Below are 20,838 nucleotides of genomic sequence, written 5' to 3' on the forward strand. Positions count from 1 at the left end.
TAAAAATGAAAATTTCACCACAATACTAACGAAAATCACCATAAACATCCCGCATACAGAGTTTCAACAAAATCTAGACTGCTGTTACAGAGTTTAAGCGTTTGCTGGATTTTCTCTGTTTTCTACCACATTTCTTTTTTTACCTCATCATCATATTTTGAAGACTGACACTTTCATTTGAACAAATTCACATCTCCACCCCCAGGTGCACCAGTACACCAAATACTACAATGGTAGTGCTGCGGTTTTTGAGTTTTCGATATGCACGAAGATAGCATGCACACATACTAACATACATAAATGTAGACACCGCTGACGTACCATAAAAACTCTTTTGGTATAATATACATACATGTATACATGTATACATGTATGTATGAGCTAAAAATTGTCCTGAAAATAGAAAATTGTGGATTTATCAGAATTTGAATATTTCACAATTTGATCATCCCTATGAACCTGTATAACAAATATCAGTGCTGTCAGACAAGGGGTTTTGGTGTAAAAAATTCTATTTTGTTTCAGCCAAACCTTAAAGCCCCATACAGCAGCAAATGTGTTGTAAACCAATCTAAAATTATCCTGAGTTTTCTAAGGGTTTTCTTCAAGTAAGACACATTAAAGACCAAAAAAGTGTACAACACTGTCGATAGCCTAAGAAGTAGCATTTAAATTCAATCTTTTAACATGATTTTAGATTTTCGAGAATTTCAAAAAACAAGTCATTGACAATGACATAGTCCCCACTTGTAATAGGAGTATTAGTTTTGATGGGGCAGGGAAATGTGGTCATTAAGAAGTATCACTGGAGTGCATATGTTCAGATCTATGGGCACATAGGTCTATGTCATTGTTCCCAATTTGAAACAAGAGGCATGTCTAAGTTATGGTTCTAAATCGGGAAAAAAGATCAGACCTCTAGCTGTATTGGCCAGCCAAGAAATACATATGTGCATAATAAATGAGGTACAAGATGTGACATCTTAAGGTCTATTATCCTATCAAAATTGAAGCGTAAAGAACTTGTGGTTACTGAGTTGTGCATATATATGTATAATCAAGGTCAAAGGTCATCAAGGTCACGTGACATTTTGTCAAAAAAAAATTGTATTGCTAAGTTATCCCTATATACCAAAAATCAGACCTCTAGCTCTATTGGCTCGCTCAAAATTAGATATGCACATAATTAATGAGGTACAATATGTGGCGTCATAAGGTGTCCCATCATACCAAATATGAAGGGTGTAGCACTTGTGGTTACTGAGTTATGGACAAATATGTATATTTGAGGTCAAAGGTCAGCAAGGTCACATGACATTTTGTCAAAAAATTGTATTGCTAAGTTATCCCTATATACCAAAAATCAGACCTCTAGCTCTATTGGCTCGCTCAAAATTAAATATGCACATAATTAATGAGGTACAATATGTGGAGTCATAAGGCGTCCTATCATACCATATATGAAAGGTTTAGCACTTGTGGTTACCGAGTTATGGACAAATATGTATATTTGACGTCAAAGGTCACCAAGGTCACGTGACATTTTGTCAAAGTGTCTGAGATATCTGCGTGAACGGATGGGTGAACGGATGGACTCACGGACGGATATGTCCCAATCTATAAGCCCCCTGGACTTTATCTGTGGGGACTAAAAACTGTGTCACTGCATCCTTTTTGCAATATGAATACGATGAGAAACTAAATTTTTATTTTTCTTGGCCTTATACATGGGAGTCTATGGAGAGCTGCCTTATACATGGGAGTCTATGGAGGTGTAAACTAAAAAGTCCTCTAACACAGCCAAATTTGATCACATTGTGAAACAAATTGACGTGCATCTGTATGAGGTAGGGTACTATCCTTGTACCAAGTTTGAACAAAATCGCTCCAGGCGTCTCTGAGATATCTGCGTGAATGGACGGACGGACACACGCACGCACGGACAAACGGACGGACGCACGGACATGACCAAACCTATAAGTCCCCCGGACAGTGTCCTTGGGGACTAATAATCATATGACAGGAAAATAAAGATTACAACAAATAGTTGGCATTGGTGTGTTGTGCATTAAGTAAATGGCATCATGCTTGTTTCTGGTATATTATCATGGTGTGTATGTGCGGGGAAATACTGGTTTTTTTTTTACTTTTCTGTTGGTCGCCAATTTTTGAGTACGTCACCAGTTTATTATTCAGCCTGTTAAAACGTGTAGGCATGGTCCAAATCAGCAAGCAGTGATAACTCTGATCTTTCCACATCATTTCCAAGAACTCTGTTATCTGGAGAGATTAAAAGAGATTGAAAAATTTATTACCAGTAAGCAAATCAATCCAGTCATCAAGATAAAATGTATGCAAATTAAGAAAGAAACACAAATATAATCTCTTTTTGGTATTTATATACACACCAAATGTGAGCTAAAAACCGACTCAAAGCAGGTCTGTTCATTATAAGCACATATGTAAAATTATGACTACGGTAAGTATTGAAATGGAGACATAACAAAATACATAAATGAGTACACTATAGGTGTAACCGTAGAGACTCAAATTGTGTGCTGAACACACATGAGGCTTTTATCTATGGCTTCTGCGCTAGCTGGAGACTGGTGCTATACGTTGTGAGTTCAAGTCCGACTGAAACCACAATATATTACAAAAGTGTATGAACACAAATTCCATGAGCACAATCATATTGTATTCAGTTTAGATTGTCAGCTTGAATTTACAGCTAGACATCAGTTAAGACTGATGACACAGTCCTTGACGTAAAAGAACTTTGTCATTCAAAGTCACTGAAATGTACGTTGTACCAATGATGTGAAATGACCTAAGTTACAATGAAATCAATGTCAAGGCATGTAGAGTACAAACTCAACACATGGAAACTAGACAATATGGCTGCCTCCAAGTGCTAAATTTGCTTTCCTGTGCGTGCATGATACAGCCTTGGGGCTTAGTGGGCCAGGGTCGGGTGTTGGAGTATATTTCTATTCTTTCAAGTATCATCATAAATTCCTGACAAACTGTGTTTAAAACCCTTTCCCCAAAATACCACGGACAGGTAAAAAAATCTAAGTTGGCAAAGAGCAGTCAGGGGGGGGGGTCACTTCCATTACTTGCCAATATGTATATGCGCCGCCCAATGGGGTGGGTATTTCAGCAACTTGGTCCAAAATGGGGGGGGGGGGGTCAATTCCACTGTAAACCATGGTCTAAAATGGGGTTGAAGTTTGAGTGCCACACAAGAACAAATTTCAACAGTCTGTTCCCATCTCGCTAGCAGGGTTCTGAGCTGCACTCAATAAGCATGGATATCTTTTCTGTGGCAGGGGAACCATTACAGAGACCCCCTGGCTTAAAGTAAATATGGACTTTGTTTTAAAACATTGTCACTGATTTGTCAGAACTCTACATATGGCAGATTTTTGCCAAATAGAAAATACCCAAACAAAGTGGCTCTACTGCTCCTAGTATTATTCAGGTCGACCATGGCCATATGAAGTAGTATTGCTTTACAGACAAACAGCGAGGTTTGTTGTGAATTGTAATTTAAAAAAAAACACCACTCAGACTGTAACTGCAGATAACTGATAATTTGCAGAAGCTGGACCAAAATTTGGTATTTTCTTTCACAAAATTTGTTAGTATTTCCTCATGATTTTTCGGAATCATGGCTTGGCCAGCAACAAAATAGCTCTAAACGCAGTATAAGCTTACAGTGGTAGGCTTTGCCGGGGCAAATACTTGCTTTTTCCGTTTTAAAAATGTTGACGCTATGACTGTTGACCTGGGTCAAAGGTCATAAAGGTCTAAAATGGGGTCCTAAAACAACGAGATTTTAGGTCTAAAATGGGCCCTGGGTTTTATACCTGCGGCCGCACACCTCTACCACTTCTCTGAACAAGTACTCCCCCCTCCCCCCGAGAGAGGTACAGCAGTTCTAGCTCTGCGTTATATAACGCCGAAAACACACAGCATCGTACGCAGGGCCATCATTCATTGTGCGATGTTTCTGTGTAAGTTCACAGTGTAATTTGATTTTGGACGAAGACAATCAGCACTCGCACACAGGCGTTCTGTTTACTGGATAGTTTGTATAAGTGTAGTTTATGCTACGTTCCGATGTTCTGTTCCGTAAAAGTCTACGGAACAAAACGTCGGAACCATGGTCGGAACGTAGCATAAAACAAACTACCCAGTATTAATAGCTCTGCATGTCCATGGCAGGGCTGTGTGTTAGCGGCGCGGCGTTATACGACCTCCCAACACATGTGGTGGGAGGCCGTATAACGCCGGTAACACACAGCCCTGCCATGCAGAGCTACCCAGTAAACAGAACGCCTGTATGCGAGTATGAAATATAACGTCGAGCAACAAGATTGAAATTAATGACTGTTTTTGAGCTGGTACTCACTCAGTAAACTGCTAGGCCATATGGACATCCGCATATCCATACAGTGATCGGTGGGTCGCTGGTCTCGACCGTGCCGTGTGCAGCGCAATCTCCCATGATGCTAATATGAGACACCCTAACCAGGTGAAAAAATTGGACGCGCAGTTTGGGCTGGTTCGCAGTGTAAAATGCATCGGAATTTTGAAAAAGTAATAAAAGTGAGCGCATATATCAAAAAGGACCAAAATAACAGATTAGTATTGGCAATGTTACAAAGTTTAACAACTTTATGCAAATATAGGAATGGAAAAATCCCTGGACTGCGATAAATTTCAGTTCAATTACAACTACGGGGACCACTTTGAAGTCAGGGACCACTTAGAGGTCTTCACAGTCGTTGATGTCATGCTGATCAGAGTTGAAATGAGTGGCTACAGGAGTGTCTTTATTGTGGCGAGTAGTCGAGAGATGATTGTTGAAACGTAGTCTAAGTGAAGTCTTAGTTTCACCCACATATTGTTTTGAGCAACGTTTGCATGTGATGAGATAAATGATGTTTTTACTTTGACAGCTCATATTATTTCTGATTTCATGGGTGGTATTATTGGCTGTGCTAGTGAAATGGGTGATATCAGATGAAAATTTGCAAACATTGCATGCCCTTTTTGAGCCGCATTTAAAGAAACCAGGTTTGTGTGTAATGGACGTACTAATGTCGGAGTGAACCAGAAGATCGCGGAGATTTCTGTTACGACGGTATGATATTATAGGTGTATCTGGTATCGCCTGTGTACATCTTGGTGATTTGTGTAGAGTGTTAAAGTGTGAGGAGATAACTTTTTTCAAGTCGGGATGACGAGGATTGAAGGTGGTGACAAGGGGGATGCGGGATTGGGGTTGTTTATTATGGTATTGCAGTAAGGTTGTTCTGGGGATCGCCTTGGCACGTTCGATTTGGTTTACCACAAGATTTCGTGGGTAGCCTCGTTCCAAGAGAGAAAATTGTAGTTCAGAAAGGTGCGTGTCTCTCCAATGAGTTTCTGAACAAATGCGACAAATTCGAATGGCCAGTCTATATGGTAAACCCCGTTCAACATGTCTAGGGTGTGAGGAATTAAAATGAAGATACTGATGGGTGTCGGTAGGTTTTTCGTATAAATCGGTCATAATTTTGCCGTGATCATCCACATGAACTTTGACATCTAGAAATGGGATGCTTGTCTTGGATATCTCCATGGTGAATTTGATAGTGGGATGATATGAATTGAGAAACTTAAAGAAGGCAGTAATGGCTTGCATGTTTGCTACGAAAATGCTATAAATGTCATCGATAAATCGATGCCATAGAAGTGGTGTTGAGGGTGCGTCCTGTAGGATTTTTTCTTCCAGGTCACCCATGGCTGTACCGTGAATTGTAGGAAGTGTTGGTTGTTGAAGATAAAGTTATTGCTGTAGAGGATTAATTTTAAAAAAAACGTATGATAGTATTTGTGGGTGGGGTCTTGTCGGATCTACGATCTAAGGCCTTACGACAGGCTTGTATGCCTTCCTCTATGGGAATACTTGGATACAGAGAAACCACGTCAAATGTTATCATGGAGCTTCCTGGAGGAATGTGTTCTACATTATGGATTATCTGTAAAAAGTGGGTCGTGTCTTTGATATATGATGGTAATTTCGCTGCTAGTGGTTGGAGATGATAATCTATGTATTCAGAAATACCTTTTGTTGGATGGTTAATGGTGGAAATAATTTGTCTAAATGGGATGCCCAAAAGACGGCACCTAGTTATGCCATTATGTCACAAGTTCATTAAAATACGTTCGGACCAAACAACTGGGTGTGGTAGTGTGTATCAATCAAGTTTCTATATTATTCCACTCCACTCTCCACTGGGGATCAACTGCTCACGTCCTATTGATACTATATATATATATATATATATATATATATATATATATATATATATATATATATATATATATATATATATATATATATATATATATATATATATATATATTACTCCCAAATATTTTTTTTTCGATGATATATCGGCCCTGCAAACACATATGTGTGCGATTTTATGATGACTTAAAGCATATTTCAAAAATGCACATTGCATTTACATCATTTGGTGTACTATTTACGACAACAGAACAGAAGAAGTGAACTTAACTGCTAATTTGAATGTTTAAGATTTTGAGTGATAATTTTTTAAAGGTCGGGGGATAGTGTTTTACCATCTTCGAAATATATTCATAGATAAACAAGTAGGTTATTTTGTTTCTCTTGCTTAGACAAAAATCTGTCAACCTACTTGGAATACATTAATTCAATCTGTACAAACAGAACGACACGTCGGGCCAGCCTATTCCACGAAAAACATGATTTCGGAAATGATACCTTCGACAGCAAAAAAGGTATCGAAAATATTAATACTTGTTGACAAATTTGTGTGACAGTATTTCTCAAAAGCTATATATATATATATATATATATATATATATATATATATATATATATATATATAGATCATTTAGTCGATGATCTGTCAAGTACTCGCCATACATTGAATTAAACATCAAAAACGCATCTACATATTATTGTCCGGCCAGCCCATCCCACGAAGAATATTTTGACTTTGGAAATGATACCTTCGACAGCATAAAAGGCATTGGAAACACAAATACTCGTTTACAAAATTGTATAAGCGTATTTCTCAGAAGTATATTATTCCTTAATATGTTTAAGAATAATATCAATACAACGAGGGCGAATTGTCAGTCATTTCCAGTCGTCGGTGACGTGAGCGACGAACATCTCGTTCACGTTCATTCAGAAGTATTTCCAAGAATAACATTTTCACCTGCTACAAGAATTAGATCTCTCAGCTTTTGTGTTTTATGTTTAAATCTAACAGCCAACCACCTAGTTCGAGAGAATCCGACTGTTTATAAATCCAGGTAAGAAGGTATGGTAATGTATATAAGCTTAAAGTGAAAACAGGAAATTAGTTTGCATTAACTTTCAATAGCACATACATCAAGACATCACAAGTTGCGAAGTCGACTAAGTGTTTCATAAAGAATTATTTAGGACAGTTGGTGTATTGTGTGTAAAATAATGCAACGTGAGTGTTTTCTTGTGTATGTTCATTTCACAGTGGGACTGTTTTGTTCCTAACCAAGTACTGGTATGGTGCAAGTGATTTCCCTGCTTCGAACGGTGACTACTGGATTGTCAGACACTTTCTCCGAAGAAGCTTTAAGGTTGTCATTCTTGCGCTGAATGCTTCTCCTGACATTTTAAACGAGGATAACCAAAATGTAATTACGGCAAAAAATCCAAAGGGTGATACGCCAAATGCATTATGGTTTACAAATTATAGTTATTACCGCTTTCCACAATTGAAACAATTGGGAAAAGTTGATATCATAATAGGAAGTATTCCTGAAACCTCACATAGTGCCATTGCCCTTAGAGATATGTACTTCCCATATGCTGACGTTTGTCTACTTTTTTATTATACATTAGACCATTTTAGATACTTTCTTAAGGTCGGTTTGACTTCCATTAAAGAGCAAATAGATCAGGTGGAATATATCTTGTGCCCAGGCAGGGAAACAAAAGCGGATGCTGAACGCATTGCACGTCGTGAATCAGAGAATTCAAAACCGGAAATACAGGTATTAGATCCCATCGTGATAACAACTAATAGACAAGTACCTAAGCTAGAGATTGATGGCTTCCTTCAAATTTTAACGCTTGTATACATATTACCGGTAGACAGGCATGTTCAGACCAAGATCACTGCATTATGTCAGGCACTTAGCAAAGTGGCAGATAAATTATGGAATCCCCCCACAAAAGTTGAGGTAAAATGGACTGTTATAAACATGGCAGATACGGAAGAGAATAGCTTAATTAGTGAAAAAATGTCTGAAAACATACAATCTGAACAACTTAACTTCATCTACAGGGCAGAGCCTACCCTTAGGGAAATGAATGTTGAGTTAAGGTTTTACGATTTATGTATAATTGGTTCAAACAATGAACTATTAGTTCGATTTGGTATGCAAGCTGTAACAGAGGGGACACCAATACTCTTTCCAGAACATTCTGGTCTTCTTCAAAGGCTCAGTATAGATAAATATAAGTATAAATATTATAGGGCAGTGAACGTCGGGTTAAATGGCAAGGATGTGGAAAAAGATGCTGATAGATGGAGTATAGCCATTTTTGATTGGTTTTTTTCCAACTTTCCTCCGCACAGAAACTGACCAGGTTTGACCAGTCAAACATCTCTTATTCCGACTGTTCTCAATGTGTTTGTCTCGTCAATATATCTATCCTACACTCTCATACGGCAACCAAGGAGGCTCATGAAATCACTTTTAATAGTTTTATTTCAACCTTGATTTTGAATTTGGATTCCTTTGCATTTTCATTGTCGTTTTTATTTTGAGTTTTGCTTTGATTTCGATCTTTTCTCTCGAATAAAAATTGACTTTGAATTACCTTTACATCTTGATTTTCGTTTAAAAGTTAGAATCATATTCATTCTTGAAAATGAAATTAATTTTCATTTCGAGTTTGATTTTGCTTTTGAATTTATCTCTCCAATGAAAATTCACTTTAGATATCCTTTACGTTTTTATTTTTATTATTAAAGTAAGAATCATTTTCATTCTTCGAAATGGAATAAATTTTAATTTTGAGTTTTCATTTTGCTTTTGATTTTATCTCGAATGAACATTGACTTTAGATTTCCTTTACATTTTGATTTTTCATTTTCATCCTTAAATATGAAATTACCTTTCATTTCGAGTTTGATTTTGCTTTTGATGTTATCTCTCCTATGAAAATTGAATTTACATTTCCTTTACATTTTGATTTTTTCATTTTTATTCGTGAAAATTAAATAAAGTTTCATTTCGAGTGATTTTGATTTTGATTTTATCTGTACTATGAAAATTGAATTTAATATTTCCTTTACATTTTGATTTTTTCATTTTTATTAGTGAAAATTAAATTAAGTTTCATTTCGAGTGATTTTGCTTTGATTTTATCTCTCCTATGAAAATTGAATTTACATTTCCTTTACATTTTGATGTTTTCATTTTCATTCGTGCAAATGAAATTAATTTTCATTCGAGTGATTTTCTTTTTGATTTCATCTCTCTTATCAAAATTGACTTTAGACTCTCTTTTCGTATTGATTTTTCATTTTCATTCTAAAAATGAAATTAATTTTCATTTCGAGTTTGATTTTGCTTTTAATTTTATCTGTCGAATGAAAATTCACTTTAAATTTTTATTTTCAGTGAAATTAATTTTCATTTCGAGTTTGATTTTGATTTTGTTTTTCTCTAAAATGAAAATTGACTTTAGATTTCCTTGACGTTTTGATATTTTTATGAGTAAGAATCATTTTCATTCTGCAAAATAATGAAATTCATTTTTATTCAAAGTTCAATTTCAATTTTGTTTTTCATTGCAATTAAATTTCGGTTTATTTTGGTATATTTGTTTACACATACATAGATATTTTACACTTTTGATTGGTCCAAAGACATCATGCGACAACCGAAAAGTTCAGGGTCAAAGATTGAAAAGTAAAAATCAAAAGTAAAAACGAAAAACGATATTGATTTGCAAATCGAAATCGAAATCGAAATGAAAATCATTTTTAAATGGACATAAAAAATTTATTTCAAAATAAAAATGGAACTGCATATACATCCCTACTGAATAAAATGCAGCAAAAGAGGACTCATTGTATGTGAAATCGGCTACTTTTGGTCATGCCCTCTAATTCCTATCAATAAGTGGCCCGTATGTGCCGCCGAATGGGTCACCTTTTCACGATCGGTTTTTATCGGAAGAAACCAAATATTGGTCGATCATAAAGCAAATGCCCCATAAAATTGGAAAACATTCACATGCAAACGAATTCGCGACTTTGTCGAGCAAATCACTAATGCCGGGTTATATTATGGGAATATACATAGCTAGATGTTTTCGACTTTGGGGCATTCCCCCGTAGTAAAATATAAAGAGTACTCCTCCCGGGGTTTGAGCGAACTTAGGGGTCGGGGAAAGGGTGGGATATTTTGAAACAAGCATCAAAATGAATATAGAACAGATCAAAATTACCAGATATAAACTGAAAATGCTCACGTGGTACATTATATACTGCAGTTATGTGTAAATTTGAACCTTTGCCACATGTTTGCAACTTCATTGAAAGTGTTATGATAAACATAATGAATAATATTCACCACAGATTAATAATAATAATAATAATAATAATAATAATAATAATAATAATAATACATGGTTCTTATATAGCGCACATATCCACAAGTAGATGTGATCAAGGCGCTTTCCAATTATTAATCCTAAAGCTAAGTATATATCACCAATTTGGAAAGTTCATTAAAATATGCAAATTAGGAATTGACTGAAATTTCTCATAAAATATGCAAAATAGGAATTGGTGGAAATGAAAATGCAAAATGACTTTCAATAATGTCGTATCATAGTATCTTGAATGGAAAAGAAATTCGTCAACTTTGGTCTAGTCAAGACAGATAAATATCCTTAATTAGGAAAGTTCATTAAATTTGCAAATAAGGAATCGGCTAAAGTGAAAATGCTTAATGACTTTCAATGTTGTATCATATTATCTTTAATGTGCATAGCAAGTTTCGTCAAATTTGGTCTAGACGATACAGATAAATATCCCTAATTAGGAAAATTCATTAAATATGCAAATTATGAATTGGCTGAAGTAAAAAATTAATGACTTTCAAAAATGTTGTTTTATAGTATCGTCATATTTAGCAATATATTTAGCAAGATTCATCAACTTCGGTCGAGTAAAATCAGATATATATCCTTAATTAGTGAAGTTCATTAAATGTGTAAATAAGGAATTAGCTGAAGTAAAACTGCTGAATGATTTTCAATAATGTTATATCATAGTATCTTCAATGTACATAACAAGTTTCATCAACTTTGGTCAAGTCAATTCAAATCTAATTAGGAAAGTTTATTAAGTATGCAAGTATTTGGCTGAAGTAAAAATGCTTAACGACTTTCAACAATGTTATATCATAGTATATTTAATGTGCATAGCAAGTTTCATCAATTTCGGTCGAGTCAATTCAAATAAATATCCCTATTTTGAAAAGTTCGTTAAATATGCAAATTAAGAGTTAGATGAAGTAAAACTGCTTAAAGGTATACTGGCAACTGTTCCAATTTTGCCACAGTTACCATGGAAAGAAAAAATCTAACCAATCACAGATTTTAAGTGGGTGGCCGCTTTTAAAAACAGCGCCCACACATGGGCAATTTGAATACCAAGGAAGGCCCTTTGACCATATATGGGCATATTTAGATTACAGGTGACTGTATACCTTTAATGACTGTCAACAATGTTAATCATAGTATCTGCAATATACATACCAAGTTTTGTCAATTTTGACCAAATCAAATCAGATATATATTCCCAATTAGGAAAGTTCATTAAATATGCAAATTATCCATTATCTTTTATGTCATCCCTTAATATCTTTCACAGCTCATATATTTTGATGTGGTCAATATTTGTAGCAAATATCATCAAATTATGTGCAGTCGTCAATATATTTCATTTTTTTAAATCATTAATTATGCAAATGAGTAAAAAAAGGCAAGCCACACCCACCAACAACTAATCAGTTCTTACCATTTGCAAACTGAACCTTTGTATCAGATTTGATTATGATTTGATGAGCCATTTTTGAGATATCGAGCACAAAGACAGACAGACAGACACACAGACACACAGACTGACACCCAGACAAAACAGGCAGACAGACACACATACATTGAGTCGCGTTACGTGCTGCACTCGTCGTCTTAGTCTCTCCAGTTCATGTCTTCTTGCCGTTTTAATCTTCCTCAAGTTTGTTTATGAATGTCTGGACTTTACTCCACAACTGTTACTGAGAGCCGTGCCTTCCTTTGGAACTACATTGGTTTTAGTTTGTCTTGCCGGCCTTGACATTTCCACAGTCACCATTTTTTAAGACATGCCTTCACCAGTGTACAAAGCTGCCACCTTGATTCGTATCGGCAAGAATATCATGAATGGCCGCCTATTGTCAAGGGTAACCACCACCTTATGGAACAGACTCAAAGATGCGAATATATGTAAGACTCAGAATACCAAGAGAGGCTGCTTTGCAGGCAGACAAAAGCAACGTCGCATTCAAACACGAATAATGCCGCACCATCTGTTTAATTATTGTGGAACAACCAATCAGATTTCCCGTGCTGCTTATGGTTATGTGATCAAGATTCCTCTCATCGAACATTCAAAAAGCGGAACTGAATCGTCTCAAATCAATAGTCAGCATCACAGAAATACTGTACGTTGCTCCTTCATGAATTGCCGATCACTGTGTAATTAGTCCACAGCCATTAATGAATTCTTGCAAGATCGCCACTTAGATGTCTTAATGCTTGCTGAGACATGGCTGCGTGACGATGAAAGTGATTCATCCCTCATCACAGACGTCCTTCCACCTGGTTATAGTATTATCAATGTCCCGCGTAACCGTCGTGGGGGAGGCATCGCCACAATCTATAGCTCATCATTGTCAGTGTCGCCACATCCAGTCCCTACTTTTATCAAATCAGTTGAATTAATGGAAGTACGTATAAAGACTCCATCGTCGAATCTTACTCTAGCTACAGTTTATCGCCCTCCACCAAATAAATCAAATGGTTTCACCGTCGTTGACTTCTTCAATGACTTCACCGATTTTTTTGTCTGGTCATCTTACTGATAACTCGTCGCTTGTTATCGCTGGCGATTTCAACCTTCATACTGATAATCCGATGTGCTCGAATGTCCGGAAGTATTATGACATCCTGGAATCATTTTCTATGCGTCAATTGGTAACTTGTGCTACACATCCTGCTGGTCATACTATTGACCATATCGTCACTCGTGCCGATGACAGTACCATCGCTGATGTTCGAGTCGAACCAATTCACGCAATCTCTGACCATTTCCCAGTGCTATTCTCCATAAACAATTTCCCTCATGTCAGAACCACTCGTAAATGTGTTACTTCAAGAAACATGAAATCATTCTCGGCTAAAGAACTCGCTGCAGATTTATCTGCATCCATCCAACTCCAATCAGACGCCGACATAACTGCAATTGGGGGCTGCTCAATAACACAGTCCGCGATACTTTTGATCGCCATGCACCAACGCGTGAGAGACTGGTCCCAAATAGGCGACAAGTTCCATTGATTAATCAGTCAATAATTGATGCACGGTTGAAAAGAATGAAGGCAGAAAGAGTATAGAGAAAAACGAGATGGAAGTTCATCGCCAGATTTACAGAGCTTGTTGGGCTGACGGCGTTTGTTATGTTGAAGCTGCCAAAAGAGCCATTACATCGGACTTGTTGACGATTGTGCAGGTAACAAAAAGCAGTTATTTCAGGTCGTAAAGGGCCTCCTTGGTCATAATAATACTTCCGCTGTTCTACAAAAACATGATGACTCTTCGGAATTAGCAAATTGTTTTGCTAAATTCTTCTTAAATCGCATCAAGTCACTAAGTTTGAACCTCGGTACTGTGTCTGAAAATTCTAATTACCATCATTCACAGCCTGTAACTGTATTGAAACCAATATGTCGCGCCTTTAAACCTATAATTGTTGATGAAATTGACAAGGTGATTCGTTCATCGCCTTCATCAACCTGCTACCTTGACCCGATTTCAACCAAGATCTTCTAACACCCTGATATTACACAAGTATTGTTACCTCACATCACTGAAATATTCAATAATTCTCTACGGTATTGTGTTGTATCCGCTCATTTCAAGGAAGCCGTCGTTAAACCTCTCATTAAAAATCTGTCTCTTGATCATGACGTTCTTAAAAAATTCCGTCCTGTATCTAACTTGCCATTTTTGTCGAAGATCCTAGAACGCATTATTGCCAAGAGGCTCACTTCCCACATTGTTAACCATTCACTGGATGAGCCATTGCAATCTGCATACAAGCCAGGACATAGCACAGAGACTGCTCTCCTAGAATTAACAAATGATATTTTGCTTGCTCTTGATGAGAAAAAGGATGTTTTCCTTGTATTGCTTGGTCTTTCTACAGCATTTGACACTGTGAATCATACTATTCTACTTAATCCTTTAAGAGACCCGTTTGGTCTTTCGGATACTGTCCTCATGTGGTTTATGTCATGTCTTTCGAATCGCACCCAGTGTGTACTTGTGAATTCCATCCAGTCACCATTTTATCCGCTTGATGCTGGGGTACCACAGGGATCGGTTCTTGGACCTATACTTTTTAATATGTACACTTCTCCATAGACTTGGTTCAAGTCTGTGATTTGTGAATGTTTGAGTGGAGTGAACGCAATGATTTGTATTTTGCTTTCATGTGAAACGTAAGCGTGAGTGGACGCGATGAGTAGGGTGAACGCGATGAGTGGAGTGAACGCTATACAGCGGAGTTTCACCCGGAATCACAGACTTGGCTTTCTTGCACGATCTGCGTTGCTATAAATTATTCATGAGATGACGTTTTTCTTTACTCATATATTATTCATAAGATGACATCACTAAATTTTACACATTGGGAGGAGTTACCAATTGACCCAAACAAGACGTGCATAAAACTCACATGGCATTGTTGACAAAATGTCGAGTGCGATCACTCCCACAAAGTCAGCACGACCTCTGTTGTATCACCGAAAACGCGTGAAAATATCTGTGTTGTTTGTGGGGCCCATGTTGTAAAATGCGAAAATCGTCGCCGGTTATTCAAGGATGGAAAAAGACACCGTCCTTACAGTTGTAGCCTGTTCTCTTACGTGCCCAAAGCGATGGAAATAAAAACAATGTGGGGCGACTTCGTATGTCATGTCAGTGATTTTCCGCTGCCGGTTGGTGCCCAGACGAACACATCTTTTCCCTCAATGTAACTCTCAACAAGCTTTCTTTGGTAATCTCGCGTGATTAGCGATGCGGGGGTCGACCGATCAGTAGTAAAACGCGGTTGATGTACGAACTTGATGCCATTATTCGCCCAGATATAAAACGTACTCGATGTCTAGCTATGCAAGGAGATGACAACAAACTTTTTAATGCATGCAGAGGTTTATTAGCATGCGTTCTTCTTATTGGCCAGAATAACGGCGGGGGCTATCAATCATTTTGTATTTGCTCTACGTCACTGTGTACACAGTCCGTCTCACCGCCTGCACTTTGCAAGAAGTCCAAGTCGGTGAATCCGGCAGAAACTAACTCACTACTGCGCAGACTCAAACGTGACGCATTCAATCGCTTGGAAAACCTGGCGTGAGCTGCCAAATTCCGGATAGGTTTGTACGAAATAGGAGAGACACAAGAGAAACTATTATAAATGATTTTATTTTTTTAAAATTCACCGACTTGAACCAAGTCTAACTTCTCCATTAGGCGAATTAGTTTCTAGATATCTGTATAGTTTTACACAGACGACTCTTCATTGTATCTGTCTTTTACCAAGATAATGCTGCTGGGATGCTTTCAAATCTTGAACTTTGTATTCTGATGTCAGGTCTTGGATGTCTGCAAATTTCTTGTGTTTAAATGATGACAAAACTTAATTTCTTATTTCTTCTGCTACTTCGGGTAATCTGTCTGCCAGAGGGATTACAGAAATTTGTGTTGTCGATGCTGTGATTCCCGTCCATTGTCATGCTAAGAGCCTAGGAGTCATCCTTGACTCTTGTCTGACAATGAGACCGCATATCGGACAGATCTGCCGTTTAGCCACTTTTCATTTGCGTCGTATTACACTTGTCCGTAAATATTCATTTCAACCCGCTACAGAGCAATTAGTTCATGCATTTATTACATCTCGAATAGATTCGTGTAATTCACTTTTACTGGAACTCTCTTACTACCAAATCAGGCGTATTCAACGGGTTCAAAATATTGCTGCTAGCATTGTAACTCGTTCCAAAATCACCTCTCACATCACTCCGATTTTGTATCAGTTGCATTGGCTACCTGTTTCAGAACGTATTGTTTTTAGATTTTGTAATGTTTTTTTTCAGCGTCCTTGATCACATTTTTGTTGATACTGCCGCTTTACAAATAAATTATTATTATTATTATTATTATTATTATTATTATTACAAGTTTAGGGGCTATAAGTATTATATAGAAATGTAATAACACTAGTTCATTGAAGCTCTGGGAATTCTGAAAAAGAGGTGTTGTTTATTTTAATTTTGTCAAAAGGGGTGACTTCTAATTGTTGTACGTGCAGTGCAGAATTATACATAATACTGTACAGAGAGAGGGACATTATTAGGCCAAGGAGTAATTAAATGCTTGTCGGAAAAGTGACACTTAGCAGTTTAAAGCGATACCCAGCAGGCCCAGACTTTTAACTTGTGTGCAAACTTTATGGATACACATTCAATCGGAAGCCACAGAACAGTGCCACAAACGGCAAAAATAGAGAGGCACCTTTTTCATCATATAGGCAGAAATCAATGTATTATTGCCTTATTTGTATTATACGGTGATTGTTTTAACAGCACAATGGCAAATTAACTGTAATGTTATTAAAAATTACTTCAAACCATAACATAAATGATCAAAACAGGCACGTGCATATAGAATAAAACATTTTTTTTATTTCTTGAAGTGACAAGACTCAAATAAATTACATGTACCGATAACAAAGTTTCGGGCAAACATCTTTTACAAACTCTCTGAATATCAAAAGTAACTCATCCCACAAAGTTGTATTTTAAAAAAGGGACAAATAACGAGCTTTACAAAAAATATAGGAACGAAAAGGAAAGTACACAGAAACTGAAAAAAATACAAATTGAAATGATCAAATACCTTTATTTAAATACAATATGAAAATACAGACAAAATTAAAAATGAGAAATACTTGAAATCAAATGGACACCTGCAACTGCCAGGGTCGTTGTATTCTGTAAATAGATAACCAAAACAAGGTTATTTACATCTGTACTTGTTAGTATATATACTAAATCATAATGAAAGCATTTAGAAGTATTTCATTCTTATATTTTCATGCTAAAAATTCAACTTTTCCAATGATATTTCATGTAAGATAAAACTGAAGGAAGTTTCATTTGAACATGTGAAAACATCCTAAAATGGTAAGTCATCATTACATATACTGGTCATGAACTGAGAATGCTAATATATTCATCTGACATTCTATTGCTTGTACTCTAAAGATTATGGCAGGCTGCAAATTTTGAAAATATTGGCTTATACAGACCACAAATGTGTGCAGCCTGTTCATTCAGCTATGGGCATATTCTTGCTGTGGTCCTGATGACGCTCTTGCACAACGTTTGAATGTTTTCTTACTGAAACACAAAAAATAAAAAAAGGATATGATAACTTTCTTTCAAAGAAGCAACAGAGTTGTTTCACTGAAAGTAGGTCAAAATAATGTAGACGAAATACATCTTCTGTAGTATATATATAACACATAATAAATCTGACACTGAAAGCTTGAAAATCATGACAAGCAGAATACTGAACCTTTTACTGACTTTAGCAACAAAACAGTGTACAGTTTTAAAACACATACTTTACAGCACTTGTTCACATGATTTCCGATGATGCCTGCCCGTGGTAAGAATGACGTCCAACACCAAATGACTGCAGAGCTTGGTCAATACCGCAGACTACAAAACCACATTGTTTTGGCAGTTTCGCTTTACGTCTGTAGCTTCAGATATCTAAGAAAACAAAGATAACACTGTGTTGTCTGGAAAATATTGACTGCACTACAAATGTGCACAAGCCAAAATTCTGAAAATGCAACATAGACATGACTGTGCACTTGAGATTGACAATGTTATTGCTTATCATCACAAAAATGATCTTACTTCTGGTGTCAATATGCCATTTTCAAAGATGAAGGAGACCCTCTGAGATCTCAGGTTGCTAGACAGGTTATCTGTGGGTGTTCTCACATGATACAGGCTAAACAAACATTACATGTTTATTTAACATGGCAACTATTCCAGTTTGATAAAAAGTTTGACTTTGCTAGCAACTCACTGCCACTGAAATTAATTGCGTCTCACAAGATTTCAAAATTATCACAAAATCATGTATTTTTATTTTGTTAATGTAGTATGGTCTTCTATTAATAAATACTAACCTTCCTGTCAGCTTCTTCACTGAGTTCCTGCACTTTCTCCTGGGCTTTTTTTAACTTTGCCCAAAGTCATTAGTGGCGGTCTGCCATCATCTTCACTGTTGTCGTCATCATCATCATCATTGTCACAGTCATCATCAGCAAGGAGAGCCTTTTCAACACTATCAGCCAAGGTCTTAGCTTCTTCTTGGAGTCTTTCGCTTCACAATGTAATGTCTCGACTTGTTTCAACATGGCCACATATGTGTCAAATCCAGCAGGCTTCAGCATGGGTTCATCAATGTCATCATCTCTCTCCAGATTCGTGATGATCTTGATATCCAGTACTGCACAGCTAGCTTCCATCATGGTGAAAAACTTTTAAAACAAGCCAGGACTGATGTGCAACCCTGGGACTGCAACCTGTGATAAAATATAAGGGTTAGCACATGTATCTTTTACTTTTAATGTATGACAATATCTTGTAACTTTCATACCTACCTATTTATGAAGAAAACACTACATAAAAATATACAACAACTAGATTGATCACAAATGCTGACATATGTGCTGGCTTCATTGTCAACTTGTTTTCTCATATAGCTTCACTAATAAACTTCTATTTGTGCACACCGTTATGGACATAGTGGCATGCATACATGTAGATAGGTCACAGTGTGGTCTGTTGAACTGTTCAGAGAAAGGTAAAATGAACTGATTGAAACAGAACAGAGCTATATGTTTAGTTGGTCAATGGAAGCAAACAACATAGTGGATTGAATTGATTAGTACATACTCTGTGCAGTGGTACATTGAAAAGTGGCTTTCTGACACTATTGTAGTGCTGCATGGCATGCCTTAGGTTTCCACCAGTTGAAAGAAATTCACTGTGACATTTTCTGATATCATCAAGGTTTCTCATCTTCATTGATGACAATAGTTGTTCCTGCTTCAGCAACTGTGCTTGTCTCTTGCTGATCACACAGCATACGCAAAAATATTTCCCTAAATTATTTCAATGTGAGGAAGACAAGGAACAAAAACTGACATAATTACTTAAAAACCTTAGTAGGTATAGACATGACTGGTGTTCATGAAGTCAATTTGATGTGCATGTGTGAACTCTTGGAGAGGATGTACCTGTAATATGCAAACTTATCAATTTAAATATTTATTTCAAAGAAATTCATGGTTACTACATTTTGCATTGCCAGTATACATATTAATACTATGTTGTTACGTGCAGAGAAAACGAACAAAAGGGTGAACTCAGCAAATAACGTTTAAACAGAATTTATTACAAAAATAAAACTAATTGCTAAGTCAGGGATAGAGTACAAGCTTTAAAAGTGTACAGACTACTTATCTCAGCTGGGACGGCAAAGCTCCAGTCTCAGAGTTGTAACAGTCAGTTGGATGAATGAACAGTCCTTTGGCTTGCAGGCTTGAAGCTGCACAAAGTCCACAGTATAAATCCAGCGTTGACAGTGAAGGTCTTGAAAAGTCTTGAGAATGACTACTGCTGGAGTTTAGTAACACACAAGAGACACGATCCCAAAAGTCTGACTGGAAGCTGTGCACGTCCCTTTTATAAAGGCATGTAAGAACAATCTAGAACTTTTATTGACATGCTAATTACTGTTCTAAAATTATCTCCCTTACACAACTAATCAACTTTCCAGAACATTCCAAACATGACTAATTGAATTCAAGGTTGTGAGGTCATCAAGGGCAGTGACCTTGGGAATGTTCTAGACTAATTGAACTCAGGTCATGATGAGTGTGGGGGAAATTACCTACATAACACACCCCTCTTCAAAAAAAGAAAATTTTTCAAAGAAAAATCTTTCTTTTACAAATGTAATCTTGAAAAGGATTTAAGTACTCAAATTTTGTTTTACTCTAAAGTAAAATTTCTTGAAAGTGAACAACAATAAAATTTCTTGAAAGTGAACAACAATAATTTCTAAATACGAGAGAGACAGTCTGCAATAAATTGTCTCTGCCTTTGATATGTCTAATGTCAAGATTAAACTCCTGTAACATTAAACTCCATCTTAGCAATCTCTGATTTTTGCCTTAAATTTCTGCAGAAAAACAAGAGGGTTGTGATCAATATAAACCACTATTGGCTGATTTGAAGAAGTAACATAAACTTCAAAATGCTGTAAAGCTAATATCAAAGATAAACACTCTTTTCGATTGTAGAGTAGTTTCT

The 20,838-nt window shown here is 36.6% G+C and overlaps 1 long non-coding RNA gene across 1 annotated transcript; it reads right to left on the bottom strand.

Moving 5' to 3' along the window:
* Positions 1-18,193: 18,193 nt before the first annotated feature.
* LOC139126718 (uncharacterized) lies at positions 18,194-19,581 on the bottom strand. The gene is made up of 3 exons (XR_011550716.1): positions 19,417-19,581; positions 18,645-19,043; positions 18,194-18,216 (listed from the first exon to the last, which is right to left on the bottom strand). It is a non-coding gene; the product is annotated as an uncharacterized lncRNA (long non-coding RNA).
* Between the last annotated feature and the right edge of the window lie 1,257 nt (positions 19,582-20,838).

This window comes from Ptychodera flava, chromosome 3 (genome assembly GCF_041260155.1).
Source record: "Ptychodera flava strain L36383 chromosome 3, AS_Pfla_20210202, whole genome shotgun sequence".
NCBI lineage: Eukaryota > Metazoa > Hemichordata > Enteropneusta > Ptychoderidae > Ptychodera > Ptychodera flava.